At 40.9% G+C, this 15,335-nt stretch overlaps 1 protein-coding gene across 16 annotated transcripts in view; it reads right to left on the reverse strand.

The window, feature by feature from the left end:
- Nucleotides 1-15,335, reverse strand: part of ASXL3 (ASXL transcriptional regulator 3) — a 189,979-nt gene that overhangs the window by 22,141 nt on the left and 152,503 nt on the right. The window lies entirely within an intron of this gene.

Genomic DNA, 15,335 nt, shown 5'->3' on the forward strand with positions numbered 1-15,335 from the left:
GGGTCTTGGGAAATTAACAGGATTGGGACAGGACGATTTTATATAAAGCATACAGTACAGAGTGTAGACTGTGTTGTGGACGCAGGATGTCGCAATCAGTAACTGGACAGTTCATGAAGAGGTGAAGATGTTTTAGCTTGCTACTCAAAGGCTTGGCAAACTGTAGCTCCAGTTATATTTTCAAAGATTCCTTTTTATTCTGACAAACACACTCATATCCTAAGCTCTAAGAAGTCTCTGTCATCTGAAAACACACTCAGATTTCTTATCCCCATGTATTTGGGGTTTTTTTTTGTCTTCTTTACACTCCATTTTTACTCACAGAAATGCTGTCCCTCTTTTAAAATTTAACTCAAATCATGACTTCATGAATGTGTCAGCTAAACCATCATTCAGGAGCAAAGGAGAAAACTGAGTCTAAAACTAAACCTTATACTAGCCACTCTAAATGGAATCTCTTGTTGTTCAGTCGCTCAGTCGTGTATGACTGTGCGACCCTATGGACTGCAGCACCAGGCTCCTCTGTCCTTCACTATCTTGGAGTTTGCGCAAACTCATGTCCATGCAGTGATGCCATCCAAATATCTCATCCTCTGGTACCCCCTTTTCCTCCTGACCTAAATGGACTAGTGGTCAAAAAATCCAGAGAAGAGAGGCATGAACAGATGGGACATAAGCTGAATGCTGCCATCGCAACAGCCACAGATTAGAGATCTTGAATTTCCTAAGATACTGATAGCCACACTAAAATATTTAATCCACTTGGAAAATTTCACACTAGACTCTTCACTCATGGATTCACCACTTCCTCCCAATGATTTCATCTTCATCCAATAGATACTTATTGCACGCGTGCATACTCAATTGCTTCAGTCGTGTCTGACTCTTGCGAGCCCATGAACTGTAGCCCCCTGGCTCCTTTGTTCATGGAATTCTCCAGGCAAGGATGCTGGAGTGGGTTGCCATTTCCTCCTCTAGGGGATCTTCCCGACCCAGGGATCAAACCAGCATCTTCTGTGTCTCTTGCATTGGCAGGTGGGTTCTTTACCTCTAGCGCCACCTGGGAAGCCCAGACACTTATTAAGTCACTTATATGAACCCATGTACCTGGCACTTGTCTGGGTGCAGGCAATACAGTGGCAGTAAAAGCAAGAGCCTCTAACCTCATGTTCGAATATACTCCACATACAGCAGATGCTTCTGGTCCCTGTATCTCTCCCACCCACCTGGGCTCAGCACAGCTGTGACGTCTGGCGACCCTGCCATGCCAGTCCCCACCTCAGGGTCTCGCCACAGCCCCAGAATGGGAGTGGATAAATGTCCTTGCCTTCCCGCCTTCTGACTGGACAATTCTAGGACATCACCTTTTGGGATGCTGTTACGAACTGAACCAAAGGGTGCCATTTGGTGCTGTGTCCCCAACACTTAGAACAAGTGGGTGGAAGGCAAGTGCTTTGAAGAGAAAAATGAAGTAGTTTACTATGAGGTGCACTTATGGAAGACATGAACAAAGTTGGATTTTCTACATTTGAGCATACGCATTTGCTGAACAACCTGGAGTCCATGCACAATGCCTGTTATATTGCAGGTACTCAATAAATGTTTATTGCACCCTCCTTGCTTTGTGTAAGTGAAAGATTTAAAACTGAACTTCAGTAGCTGACATGCAGGATTTTAGTTTGGTATATTTTGCCAGGCCAGGGGACATGATGAGTTATTAATTGACATTTCAGCATAATTTTAAGACACAAAGAAATACCAGGTCCAGATTAGCTCTCAGAGTCTCAAGATTTCAACACATGAAAATGCACGACAGTGTGAAATGACCACATTCAAGAATATGGAAGCTAGCCCTAGAGGAAACTGTTTTTCTTTTAAAACAGAAAAATAATATTAATGGCCAGGCTTCCAGCCTGTATGAGACAGCACAATTAAACACGAGGGCTGAATTAGACTTAGGAAATACGTGCCAATAAAACTTTTGAAACACACAATTAATTTTATGGCCTTTAAGAAATACTGTCCAAAAGACATGGCATTTTAATGAGCTGGAACAATAAACGTTTCTGAAAGGTTTACTTATTTATCACCGAACTATAAATTCTTGCTTTTTCTGATTACCCACAATAGAAATATTCATTCTATGTAACTTTCTTACAATGAAGAATCTAAAGAAGTTATTGATAAGTTATGTTTTGTTTTTAATTAGAAGGAGAAAAACTCTGTGTGTGCTCACTGCTATGGAAGAAACTAAGTGTGAGGAAGGAAATCTTATTTGTGGAGAAATCCTTTCACGAAGATTTAAGTCTTGATTGGTGAGTATATCATTTGGGGTTGATTACATTAACATACATTTTATGGGATGTCTGTCAGTGGAATGCAAAGGATTAAAAAGTTGTTGCTACTTACAAGCCATCCAATGTTTGATGTTCAATTAATATTGTTCTATATGAGACTATATCTTAGGTTAATAATAATCCTTTGCACATCTGATAGATTATTTATCCCTTTTTCTAATTTGGGATTTCCTGCAAGTGATTTGGATTTCCCAGATGGTGCTAGTGGTAAAGAACCTGCCTGCCAATGCAGGAGACATGAGAGATGAAGGTTTGATCCCTGGGTTGGGAAGATCCCCTGGAGAAGGGATGGCAACCCACTCCAGTATTCCTGCCTGGAGACTCCCAAGGATGGAGGCGCCTGGCGGGCTACAGTCCACAGGGTGGCAAAGAGTTGGACATGACTGAAGCGACTTAGCACGCAAGTGATTTGGAATGGATGGCACGTGGGCTGCTTAGATGAACAGTGAGAAACGTGCTGGAGAGTCAGAAAGTGGCTAAATCCTAATGGGGCATCTAGACAGACCAAGCAGTTTGGAATTTGTTCTACAGGTAGTGGGGAGGGAGTCACTCGAAATGAAGTCAAAACAAGATGAAAACGTTCATGCTGAGTGTGTGCAGGGAAGCAGACTGTCAGTCTGTCGATGTAGATGGTGTGGGTGTGTCCAGGATGGGCCTCTCTGCTCATTGCTGATCAAGGACACCAGAGCCGACACTTGAATGAGTGAAGGAGAAGCCACCAGCCATCGGCGGCGGGGGAGGCGGGGGGTGTGCTCAGTGGATGGATATACTTGCAGAGGCCCTCAGGTGGGGCTTGCGAGGAGGCCCTAAGAGCTGGAGAGACCTTAATAGTGGGAGGAACAGGAGCTCAAAGACCAGAATCATACTGGGCCTAGCAGCCCACTGAAAAGACTAGCTTGTCCCTCCTGAGTGAGCTGGAGAGCCTCTGGGGGAATTGGGCCCAACAATGAAAAGCTCTGACATTTCAAATGGAGAGCTCTGACTGTTATGTTTAAAAAAGACTTCAGAGCTGCCCAAGAGCAATATAAATACCAGGTCACATCTGTGATTTTAATTTTTCTAATAATCACACTGAAAGAAGTAAAAAGAAACATGAAACTCATTCTAATAACACAGTTTTAATCCAGCCTATCCAAGATGTTGTTTCAATATATAATCAATATGAGATATTGTTAATGAACTATTTCTCATCCTCTCTGTATACTAATCCTTTGATGTCCACTATGTATTTTTAGAACATATCTCAGTTTAGATAACCCATATTTCTAAAGCTCCACAGTCACTGCTGGCTAGCAGCTACTGTTGTGGAGAGCACAGTTTTAGAAGACAAGAGACTCACCAGGGACATGAGGATGTAGTTACTGAGATAATCTAGATGCACTAGGTTGATAGCTACAGAGGTGGTGAGAAAGGTTGGGTTCCAATTATATTTGGAAGGTTGAGTCAATAGTACTTGATGATGGACTGGGTGTGTGGTATGAGAGAAAGTGAGCAGGCAAGGATGACGCCTAAGACTTCTGGCCTTGGCAATTAAAATTATGAATTGGTATTTATTACAATGGAAAAAATGGGAGGAGGAGGTTTAGTTTGGAACCAATTAAGGTTGAGATGCTGATTATAATTCCAATTGAGGTCTTTTACCTATCATTCTGCATACAGTGTAAAGAATGCCCTGGACAAATGTAGAACTAAAAACAGGGACTTCTGGCAAGAAGTAACAAGAGAAGACCAAGGAACAAATGATGAAAAGTATTGAGACTACTCAGCAGCAGGAGTAAAGATGGATGACATGCAGAAGTATGGGAATCAGAAATGATGGGGCTGGGTGAGCATGTGTGAGTGGTGAATGAGCTAAAGGCTTGAAAGATGATTCCCAAGAAGAAGGCTTGGCTAATTTGGTGGATGCTGGAAAGAGACATTAGGACAGGTAAAAGCACAAGGGGGGAGTGGTGTCTTAGACAAAGAAATGGTGGAATTTCCTTTGGATATGCTAATATAAGGGTATGGAGAAGGCAATCAAGTAAAGGTGATCTAATCAATACTGGAAACTCAGGGAAGAAGCTCACTGGTGAGGAAGGAATCAAGCATAGAAAATTTGTCATTAGTAGCAAAGAAAGTGTAATTGAAAACATGGATATGAATAAGAACACCCAGGAAGAGCTAACCAAAAGAGAAGATGGCGTAAAGCAGAGGCCCGAGGATCACCAACACAGAAGGAATGGGCAGAAGTAAATCCTGCTAGGAAGACTGAGCAAAATCAGTCACAGGTGGGAAGAAAATCGAAGCAGATGGCATCACAGCTGAAAGAAAAGAGTTTCCAGAAGATGAGCTGTACTGTGTATGTACTAATATCTACAGAGCCATATGAGATTCCTCAGGTCAACACTGTGTATAGTACACTATACTAGCTGTTATGTCCAATAAAACAATCAATAGGGTCTTTAGAGCAAGGACAACCTAGTCAGTGAGAGATCAACCAAGAATCTAATGCAACAGCAAAAGAGGAATGAGCAGACAGACTATAAGCAATTATTACTAACCCTCTTATACCTTGGAACAAGCATCCAGTGCCCTTGTATTCTATACTCCAGGAAGAATTAAAGTTGGGGAATTCATCCTCTCTAAATGGTAATTTTTCATTTTTTACCTTACCATTAAGTATGATTCAGATGGCTCAAGAGACTCTCTTATAAGTATGGCTCAAGTTTTATCCATAAGAGAAAATGTAATTTTTTAAGCATAAAGTTAGACATAAAAAATGAAAGAGGGCTGCTGAGAGAGATGGATTAGTAAGGGAGAAAGAATCAACGGTATACTAAAGACAATTTGGCCAATAATTTTTGAATGCTATTTCTAAAACTGCATTAAGACAACATTTTCTAAACTATGCTTTGCAAAACAGGGATTTTTCAAATGAGGAATTACAATTTTAATGGATAATCTATCTAAAAGGAAATTGATTCTACTATCCAATAAATATAGCCTATACTTACTAAATATGATAGAATGATTTTCTTTACTGCATGTATTCTTGAATATGTTAGGATTTATTTTAAAGCATCATGCAGTATTTCCCAAACTTTTAAACCTTGCAGTCCTCTTCTAGAAAATTATCAACATCTCATGGAACAAAAACAAGTGTTCTCCAAAATACAGTTTGGGAGATGATGTATTGGGTTGGCCAAAAAGTTCATTCAGGTTTTTCTATAATACTCTCTTATAGGGAAAAAAAAATACCATCTTAAGGAAAACATGGAATGAACTTTTGGCCAACTCAGTATTAAAAGTTGTGAAAGTGTCATTGTCAGAAGCAGTCAAAAGAGATAAATCTACCACAGTGAATTTGCACACACTAGGTACTAAATCCTTGTTAAGCAAAATGAATGAAAATTTCTAAGATCTGGACATGGGATAATTTTCTGTCCGTTGCAAAAATCAAATATTCATAATAAATAAAAAAGCAAAAACAGTAAAGGATGATGCTATAAGTCTAAAAACCTCAATTTCAAAGCCCACTGCAAGAAACAATTAGTTCACATTACTTTTAAAAATTATATCAAAGTATGTGTGTGCATGCTCAGTTGCTTCAGTCATATTGGACTCTTCATGACCCTGGGAACTGTAACCCACCAGGCTCTGCTGTCCATGGGATTCTCCAGGCAAGAATACTGGAGTGGGTTGCCATGCCCATCTCCAGGGGATTTTCCTGACCCAGGTATCAAACCCACATCTTCTGTGTCCCCTGCTTGCAGGTGGATTCTTTATCACTGAGCCACCAGGGAAGCCCATATCAAAGTATAAGTGCATATAACAACTTTTCTTTAAATACACTGAAACTGTCATTATAAAATTGTAATAAAGACTATCTGGAACTATATGGATGTCAAAGAAAAAAAATGCAACATTTTCATCTTTCCTCCACCTAATTTTTAAAAAATGTGCATGGAATTAAGCTAATGTGAACAAAAAGAAATCTCAGAAAATATTACCAAAGAAATCAACATTTAGATGGAAAAGCAGAAGGCTTTTCTGTCATCACTGTCATAATGGGCCATTAAAATTGGTTTTATAATAAAAGCCTCTCTTCTGAGTCAAGCTGATTCCTTTTCTTCCTACTACTCGCTCCTCAGGAAATCCCTGCTGAATGCTATGATGGAAACCACAAGATAAGTAGTTGAGCAGGGAAGAATTTGGGAGGTGGAAGATCCACTCTACTGAGGGTGATGGCAGGTGTAACTGTTAACTAGAACAAAGCTCCCGAGGCAGAGGTGTGGGTAACATTTAATTATTAAATGAGATGTGCGAGTATGTAAACTGCCAAGGGGTTTGAAAACAAAAGAAGATTATAAGATGACAAAATAACAGCTAGTCTTGTGGGAGTAGATTCTCACCTTCTCATTAAAAAATACACGTAAACATATATGTGGGTCGGGAAGATTCCCTGGGGAAGGGAATAGCTACCCACTCCAGTGTTCTTGCCTGGAGAATTTCATGGACAGAGGAGCCTGGCAGGGCACAGTCCATGAAGTCACAAAGAGTTGGATATGCCTGGGCAACTAACACTTTCACTTTTTTCATATACCTATATAATCATGTGTAACTATGTGTGTGTAATAAAGTTTTCTTCATTTTCTTTATCTGGAAACACTCTTTAACAATCCGATGACTTGGCTCAGATAAGCACTGCCTTTGGAATGGAATCTCTTGCACCTCTCAAGTGAATTGTTCACCAACCTCCCCAAGCCTCCAAGTCGACAGAGGAGGTCTTCAATTAAGAGGTTAGGAAGGCCATGCCCCAGGGTAAGACCTGCTGGCAATCAATTTCTCAGGTCCCAATTAAGGAGCAAAAGGAATTCCCTAGAAATAAGAGAAAAAGATTTTCTCATAATTGCTGCTATGAATTTCAGCATTTACAATCAGAAGATCTACACTTGAGGGATGTGTATGATATTAAAAACATATGAAAACAGCATTTTGGTATTGATTCTTAAAAGACTTCAACTATTGAGTTTCAATTACTTTACTTACATGAGATTTACCTTAATCTTATAAACAGTATTAAAAGCAAATATCATTTTCTAAAGACGTTTTATACATTTACATTCTGCCACTTTTTCTAAGAATCACCCTATTTTAAATTGCAAAGGGAGGAATCTCTCTGTTTAAAGTGCTATAATGTCTCTAATGCTTCAGCATCCTGCCCAGAAGATACATAGCCTGTGGTGAAATAGGTAAAGATAGTGAAATACAGACATCTAAAGGCAAAAGTCAAGTCATGGACAGATCAAGCTTTAATCACCCTTTCAAAATTAGAGAAGTATGTTTTGATCCTTATGGTTCATCTTTTTCATTAAACTTTGTGAACAACCCCTGGCCACATACTGGGACAATCTGACAGGCCTTGAGAAGTGACTTCTTTGATCCAAATGCAGATAAACAAAATTTGAACATGTTTTAGCAAATATGAGAATGTGTGTATATCTTAAAAGACATTCTCCCTTATAATTGTATTTTTATCAATGTTCCCTCTGTGGGAGGGAAATGAAAAAGCAAACTTCCAAAGCAACCATATAATACTAAAGTTTTATGTAGTGAAAAAAGTTCATGTTCTTGTACAGATAAAACAAGGGTCTGTTACAATGTAGTGGGAATCAATGAATCACTCTTTCTGCTTGTAATACACAGAACAGCTGTGTTTAATTGACTATCTATTAGTCACTCATTTCTTTAACAAACATTTCATAAGAAGCTACTACTTGCCAGGGACTGTGAAATGGACAGATAGCTTCTGCTGCCATAAGAGCTTATTAATATCTAGGATAGGACAGAAAAAAAAATAAATGTTCAATATAATGGTACAGTAAGTACCCAGAGGAGGAAAAAGATGCTATAACAACTTCCAGGCCTGGTTAACTAGTATGCCTTTAGGTTCCCCTTTTATAGTCTGTTAATATCTATGCCTGAAGTCTACTCCTCTCCCCAGTTAAACAATGGCCCAGCCATAGCTATATTTATAATAATAAGTATAATTAATTTAGTACCTATGTAGGTAAGTTGTAAAACAGGATTTGATCACTCAAATGAATATATTTCTATTCTACCATGAGGCTTCCTTTAATTAACATGCAGGCATTTATTCTTCTACTCAAAACCTTTATGTGCTAGGTGTTGCGACAAAAACAACAATAAACAAAAAGATAGGTCCTGTCCTGTAACACTGTAATGAAAAATTGTGCAACATGTACAATGAGAAAATGTTCCAGGTCCATGTGGGTAGGAAGGATTCTCTGAGATACTAATTTCTAGGCAGTGATGTATGTGAAGGCAGGGATGAGTAAGCCCTGTAAAAGGTGAAGGATAGCTCAGCTGGTAAATCATCTGCCTGCAAGACGGGAGACCTGGGTTCGATCCCTGGGTTGGGAAGCTCCCCTGGAGAAGGGAAAGACTACCCACTCCAGTATTCTGGCCTGGAGAATTCCATGGACTGTATGGTCCATGGGGTCACAAAGAGTCAGACAAGACTGAGCGACTTGCACTTTCACTTTCATCAAAACTCTGAAAAGGGAGGTAAAGGATATGGTTTGAAGAGAAATGGGGTTGAGAGTGTGGTAGCTGAAGGATTATGGAGCATCAAGATTTGTTGCTGTTGTTTATGCATATTTACTTTTCTTAAAATGGATATTCTTAGCTGAGAAAGATCCACCTCTACAGGATTTAATTTCTTTACTTGTAAACTAAGGATAACAAACTATACTTCACAGAGTTTTTGTGAGGATTAAATCCCTAAATATGTATAAAATGCTTTGACTAGGGCTCATTTAGGGAAACATCTCAAGAAGTTTGGCTGTAATAATAACTACTAGTAGATGTGACAGACACACCCCAGAGTACCCCTGATGTACCTCTGTGTGTGTGTGCACGTGTGTGTATGTGTGTCTGTGTGTGCATGTGTGCGTGTATGTGTATCTCTGTGTGTGTGCATGTGTGTATGTGTGTGTGCGTGCGTGCATGTGTGTCTCTGTGTGTGTGCGTGCATGTGTGTGTGTCTGTGTGCTGTGTATCTGTGTGCTAGTGTCATTGTTCACTCGCTAAGTCATGTCTAACTCTTTGCGACCCCATGGACTATAGCATGCCAGGCTCCTCTGTCCATGGGATTCTCCAGGCAAGAATACTGGAGTGGGTAGCCATTCCCTTCTCCAGGGGATCTTCTCAACCCAGGGATCAAACCTGCATCTCCTGCACTGCAGGCAGATGCTTTACCACTGAGCCACCAGGAAGGCCCTTGCGTATCTGTGTTCAGGGGATTAAAAGAGAGAATACACGACTCTAAGCAGCACTACCAAGGAAGATGGATTAAAAAGAAAGAACTGACTAACCTCCATGGCGATAGGCACTCACATTCCATGACAGAGTAGCTACTTAATAAATACTTTTTTATTTTGTTGTGGTTTAGCTGTCTCACTATTTGATGCATCTATGTAACCTTATCCAGTCTTTCGATGGCGGTGCCAAAAAGATGCTTTCGTTAGGGGTGGAAAAAAAAACCAACTGATTTTATAAGGAACATACAGAGAGCAGGAGCTAATTTCAGGTACTGTTTCTGATGTAAAGTCACAAAGAGGAAAACAAAGCAGACAACGGATTTTAGCTTTCACCCAAGGGGTTATCAACACCAGGGTTATGTTACTGTAACACAACCTCCCAAAGTGAGACCAATGTATATTTTCAAATTAAATCAATTAGTTGTGCAGCAAAACAGAAAATGGAAGGAATACTCTGGTAGGCTTTAAAGCCTTCCGGAGTAGAATGTAGAGGCTACTGTAATAAATTAAAACAAAAAACATTACAACAAACTTCTGATATTTGAAAGATGCTCCGTGGCATTCTCCTTAGGTAAGTTACCCAGCATAGCAAAGTGGAAAGAGGGCTAAATTTAAAGTCAGAAAATCAGGCTGCTCATCCCAGTTTTGCATTTCCTATTGGTCTGAAGATGCTCCAGATTCTTAACAGCTTCCAGTCTCTGTCTCATTACTCAATGGAAAAGTAAACAAACTTGCAAAGCTGTTACATGAATTAGAAATAACAAATGGAAAGAACTCAACCACTTTCTAGTGAGTGAGATTTTAAAAGATACTACTTATGAAAAGCGATGTTTTAAAAGATCACTATCTAATAATACTAACCATCATTTACTGAGTAGTTAGGCTATGATCTTTTAAACCTGGGAATTCTTAAGTATGTTCTTTTTCAGTTGACATCACTTGAACCCATACACCACTGATACCGAAGAAGCAACATTTGGAAGCAGTTACCTGCTTTTGAAACTAGGTATCATAGCTGGAGAGCAGTGTGAGGTAGATACTGTTGTCTTACTGTTGGCTTGTCACCTGAACTCTGCTGTTCCTATCTGAGTAATCAGTCCCTTAACCTTGAGCAATATTAGTCCTGCTACCCAGGCCAAAGCTGGCTGGCCCAGAGATCAGTGTCAAAGACAAAGCTGTCACAGAGAGACATTCTATGAATTGAGATAACCAATTAATTACATCCTCCCTATTTCACAGAAAGAAATAAGGTCTGAAACACCACAAGAGATGTCTTGAGAAGAACCAAGATATACCAGATCATCTAACAAGAGAATGGAGAGGTCTATACACCTAACTCCTTCCTCCTCCCCTGTAATTACTTAAAATCCTCCCCACCAACTCATCAGATTTCTATTTCTTGCAACCTGAGCCAGGCCAGATGAATACAACTAGAAAGTATTATGCTGAGTAATCTATTAAACATTTTCTACTTTGAAGAGAGGGCGCAGTTCATTGGAGAAAGAAATTCCATTTGAAAGAGAGCCAATGACCACGAAAAAAGCTGAACGGCAATGCAAATGAATAACGAGCCAGCAGTTCAACTTACATAGCATGTTATAAGGGGACAGTTTCATAAAGATAAGACTCTGAATCAACTTGTAAATTTTTATAACAAAATGCCAAACATGCCACTTAAATCAAACCAACACTGAGCACCTATGTGAAAATCCTAAGACACACAAGTCTCCCTTAGTAACAGAGGATGCCTGTCCATCCCAGATAGTTAAATTACTTCTGTCAGATGGCGGCACACCTAACCTCCATTCCTTCACTTCCTCGTTTCCCCAGTACATTCTCTGATAGGAATCCTTGAGATATTATTCCCAGGGAAATAAATAATTTTATGGTTAATTAACTTTATCTACACAAAGTTCAACAAGTTCATTCTCTGCAGAGCTTTGGAGACTTTAACTATGCCAAAAAATATGGCCTTTCTCAAACTCCTGAAAGCTCAGAATGTGGCTCCCCATGGAATATTCTGGGGGAATGGGACTGTGAAGATTGTGTTCACGACAGGAATGGTTGCCTTGTGGTATCTAAAGTACAGCAAGTCAGAGAATTGACAGAGTCAGAGTCTGGCGTACAGAGCAAAGCAAGTCCGAAGGAGAGAAACATCTGATATTAATGCATATATGTGGAATCCAGAAAAATGGTACAGATGAACCTATTTCCAAGGCAGGAATGAAACCCAGATGTAGAGAATGGACATGTGGACATGGGGCAAGGATGGGGATGGGGGTGGGGGGGAGGGGAGGTGGGATGGATTGAGAAATTGGGATTCACATGTATCACTACCATGGATAAAACAGATAACTAGTGGGAAGCACGGGGAGCCTAGCTCGGTGCTCTGTGATGACCCAGAGGGGTGGGACTGGATAGGGGGAGGTGAAGTAGGTCCAAGAGGGAGGGGATATATGTACACATAGAGCTGATTCACTTCATTGTGCGGCAGAAACTAACACAACATTGTAAAGCAATTATACTTCAAAAACAAAAAACCACTGTTTGTTTTGTGAAAAAATAAATAAATAAACCCCACACACATACCAAAAAAAAAAAAAAAGAATTATAGACTGAGGCTCTATTACTCTATCCCTCAATTGACTGGTCTTTGAAATTCCAATTCAGTGAACTCTCAGCCTGTTGTCAAAGGCCAGAATAAAAGAGGCCTTTGTGAACCCTGTCCTGCTCATTCTTATAAAATTGCCATTGAAACATAATTCACATGCTATCAGGTCTTCCCTACATGTAAACCAATTATTCTGTTTTTTTAAAAGATGAAGTCTGTGTGACTTTCTGCGCTTGTACTCAGCTCCAGAGTATAGCCACCACGAACAGACTCACTGGCATTGGAAAGCAGGAATAAAAATAAGTAAACCACTGAGACCTCACTTGGCCCTCATGTCTGTTGACTTGAGTCACTCGCTGTTGTGGGGTGTGCCGAGGGGAGGGGAAGAGGAGCCCCCCGCCAACTGGAATAACCCTATACCTTCATTTGAGCTCACTGTACTTCAAGCGTGCACTCAACTTGTTTCCAGATAAGGAAACATTACCAATTGTAAATTTTAACTAAACTTGCCACCACAAAAGGAACAAGAGGCTTGGAAAGGTCCCTTCCAAGAAATGAATTCAACATTAGTAAGCAAGTTTAAGCAAAACTAAACAAGAGGAGAGCTGCCAGGAGTGCTTCCAGTATAAATTCACCATGGGTCACATGGAAAGAGGGCTTCCCTTGTGGCTCAGCTGGTAAAGAATCCTCCTGCAATGTGGGAGGCCTGGGTTTGATCCCTGGGTTGGGAAGATCCCCTGGAGAAGGGAAAGGCTACCCACTATAGTATTCTGGCCTGGAGAATTCCATGGACTCTACAGTCCATGGGGTCGCAAAGAGTTGGATGCAACTGAACGACTTTCACTCACTCACTCACTCACTCACATAGCAAGAAGGACCAGGATAAGGAGGATGGGGAATGGGGGAGACTGGAGGGAGATGTGGGGAGATGCATACACTGTGGGTCTAGAGAATACCACCAACTCAGGAAATGACTTGTGGTCTAAAGCTGAGTGAAAGGAAACTTGGACAGAATAAAAAGGATGCTTGCTTCTCAAGGGAAATATGGGAGCAATAATTGGCCTGTTTTAGAGTTAGAACTAACCATATGTCCTTAGGCAAGTTACTGGAACCATATGAAACTCATTTACAAAATGAAGTGATTAAAATAGAAGGCCTTGAATGTTTCTTCCAGACCCAATGTTCTATGACGTCGGAAGAGGGAAGGAACAAGGAATGACAGTGATCCCTGAGATCTAACCCAAAGGCACGCCTGTTAATGAAATTAGGGTAAAACGAAGTATGGAAGAAAGTAGGTGCAGACAAGCTCAAGGAGTGGCCTGATTCCATGGGCTGTGGCCACCTGCACTTAAGGCCAGTGCCTGAATGTCGCTGCCCTAAAAGAATAGATCCCCCTTAGATGTAAGAACTAGAGAGAGAGAGAGAGAGAGAGAGAGAGAGAGAGAGTGTGTGTGTGTGTGTGGAGAGAGAGAGAGAGAATAAGAAATGCCATTTGAAGTATGTATGTTGGGGTGGGGGGAGAGGGAGATACTTTCACATTTATGGGAACATTCTTGGCCTACAGGGGGCAGAGTGGAAAGATACAGAGGTCCAGCAATGCACCCACAGTCACATAATGCAGAAATGCCCTGCAGTTCATATGCCTTAGGGCTTCCCAGCTGGCACAGTGGTACAGGATCTGCCTGCCAATGCAGGAGTTGCAAGCGACATGGGTTCAATTCCTGGGTCGGGAAGACCCCGTAGAGTAGCAAATGGCACCCAACTCCAGTATTCTTGCCTGGAAAATCCCATGGACAGAGGAGTCTGGCGGGCTACAGTCCATGGGGCTGCAAAGAATCAAGATATGACTGAGCGCGCATGCACGCGCGCACACACACACACACCCCCCCCCCATATGCCTTACAAATGACTCAATGGATGTGCATGCAAGGAAAACACCTGCTATGCTGGTCCAAAGCTAGAATATAAAATCACCTTTTTGAATGGGTTTTGGTATTTACTGAGTTTTCTTTCTTGGCATACACCTAACATATATTTTGAAAGAAAACCGCAACTTGCTGCATTCAGACCTTTTATGAAGGTCACTCACAGAAAACTGCATCACTGAAGTTAACTCCAAACCTTTATCGACAGTCTGCTACGGTGTTTATCAGTCTCCAACTGCAGCCACGGCACTCCCAGTCATTCCACATATAAGTGCATCATTCTACTCCCTAGCAAGCCTACCCAGATGTTGATGCCCGACCATTTACATACCAGAACATGTAACATTTGACTAATAATAATCTCTGCTAATTTCTCTTGTATAATTATATAATTTATATAGTATTTAGAACTACGTGTATAGAAAAATTGTTTTTTCTGTGATTTTTGTTTTAAGGCAGTAAAAGAGCTTTACAAAATACGCATTTTAAAATAGGGTCACTGCTTCTGAAGACTTTACATCGTTGGTTTTAAAAGTTTTGGGTTCACAATGCCTTTTCTACATTACATAATAACTATGAAAGAAACTGGGCTTCCCCAGTAGCTTAGCTGGTAAAGAATCCACCTGCAGTGCAGGAGACTCCAGTTGGATTCCTGGTTTGGGAAGATCCTCTGGAGAACGGATAGGCTACCCACTCCAGGATTCCTGGGCTTCCCTGGTGGCTCAGACGGTAAAGAATCTGCCTGCAGTGCAAGAGACCTCCATTATGCAGAATAGTCCAGTATTCCTTCCTGGAGAATCCCATGGACAGAGGAGCCTGATGGACTATGGCCCATGGGGTCGCAGAAGAACTGGACACAACCCAGCGACCAAGCATGACACACAGCATGAACGAATCTGTGGGTGCAGACTGTGTGGCAAGCTGCTAATCTCCAAGCATTCATCCTGTCCTTCGTTCTTACATCATTACAAACGTTTCCTCTGAGTCTGAGCAGCAGTAGAGAAGATATTTTCCAGACTCTCCTGCAGTTAGGTGTGGCCATGAGACTAAGTTCTCCACAAAGGAAGGTGAGCAAACATAATCTGTGTATCTTGTACATTATTTCTATAAGCTTGCTGTC

This window comes from Cervus elaphus, chromosome 27 (assembly GCF_910594005.1).
Source record: "Cervus elaphus chromosome 27, mCerEla1.1, whole genome shotgun sequence".
Classification (NCBI taxonomy): domain Eukaryota; kingdom Metazoa; phylum Chordata; class Mammalia; order Artiodactyla; family Cervidae; genus Cervus; species Cervus elaphus.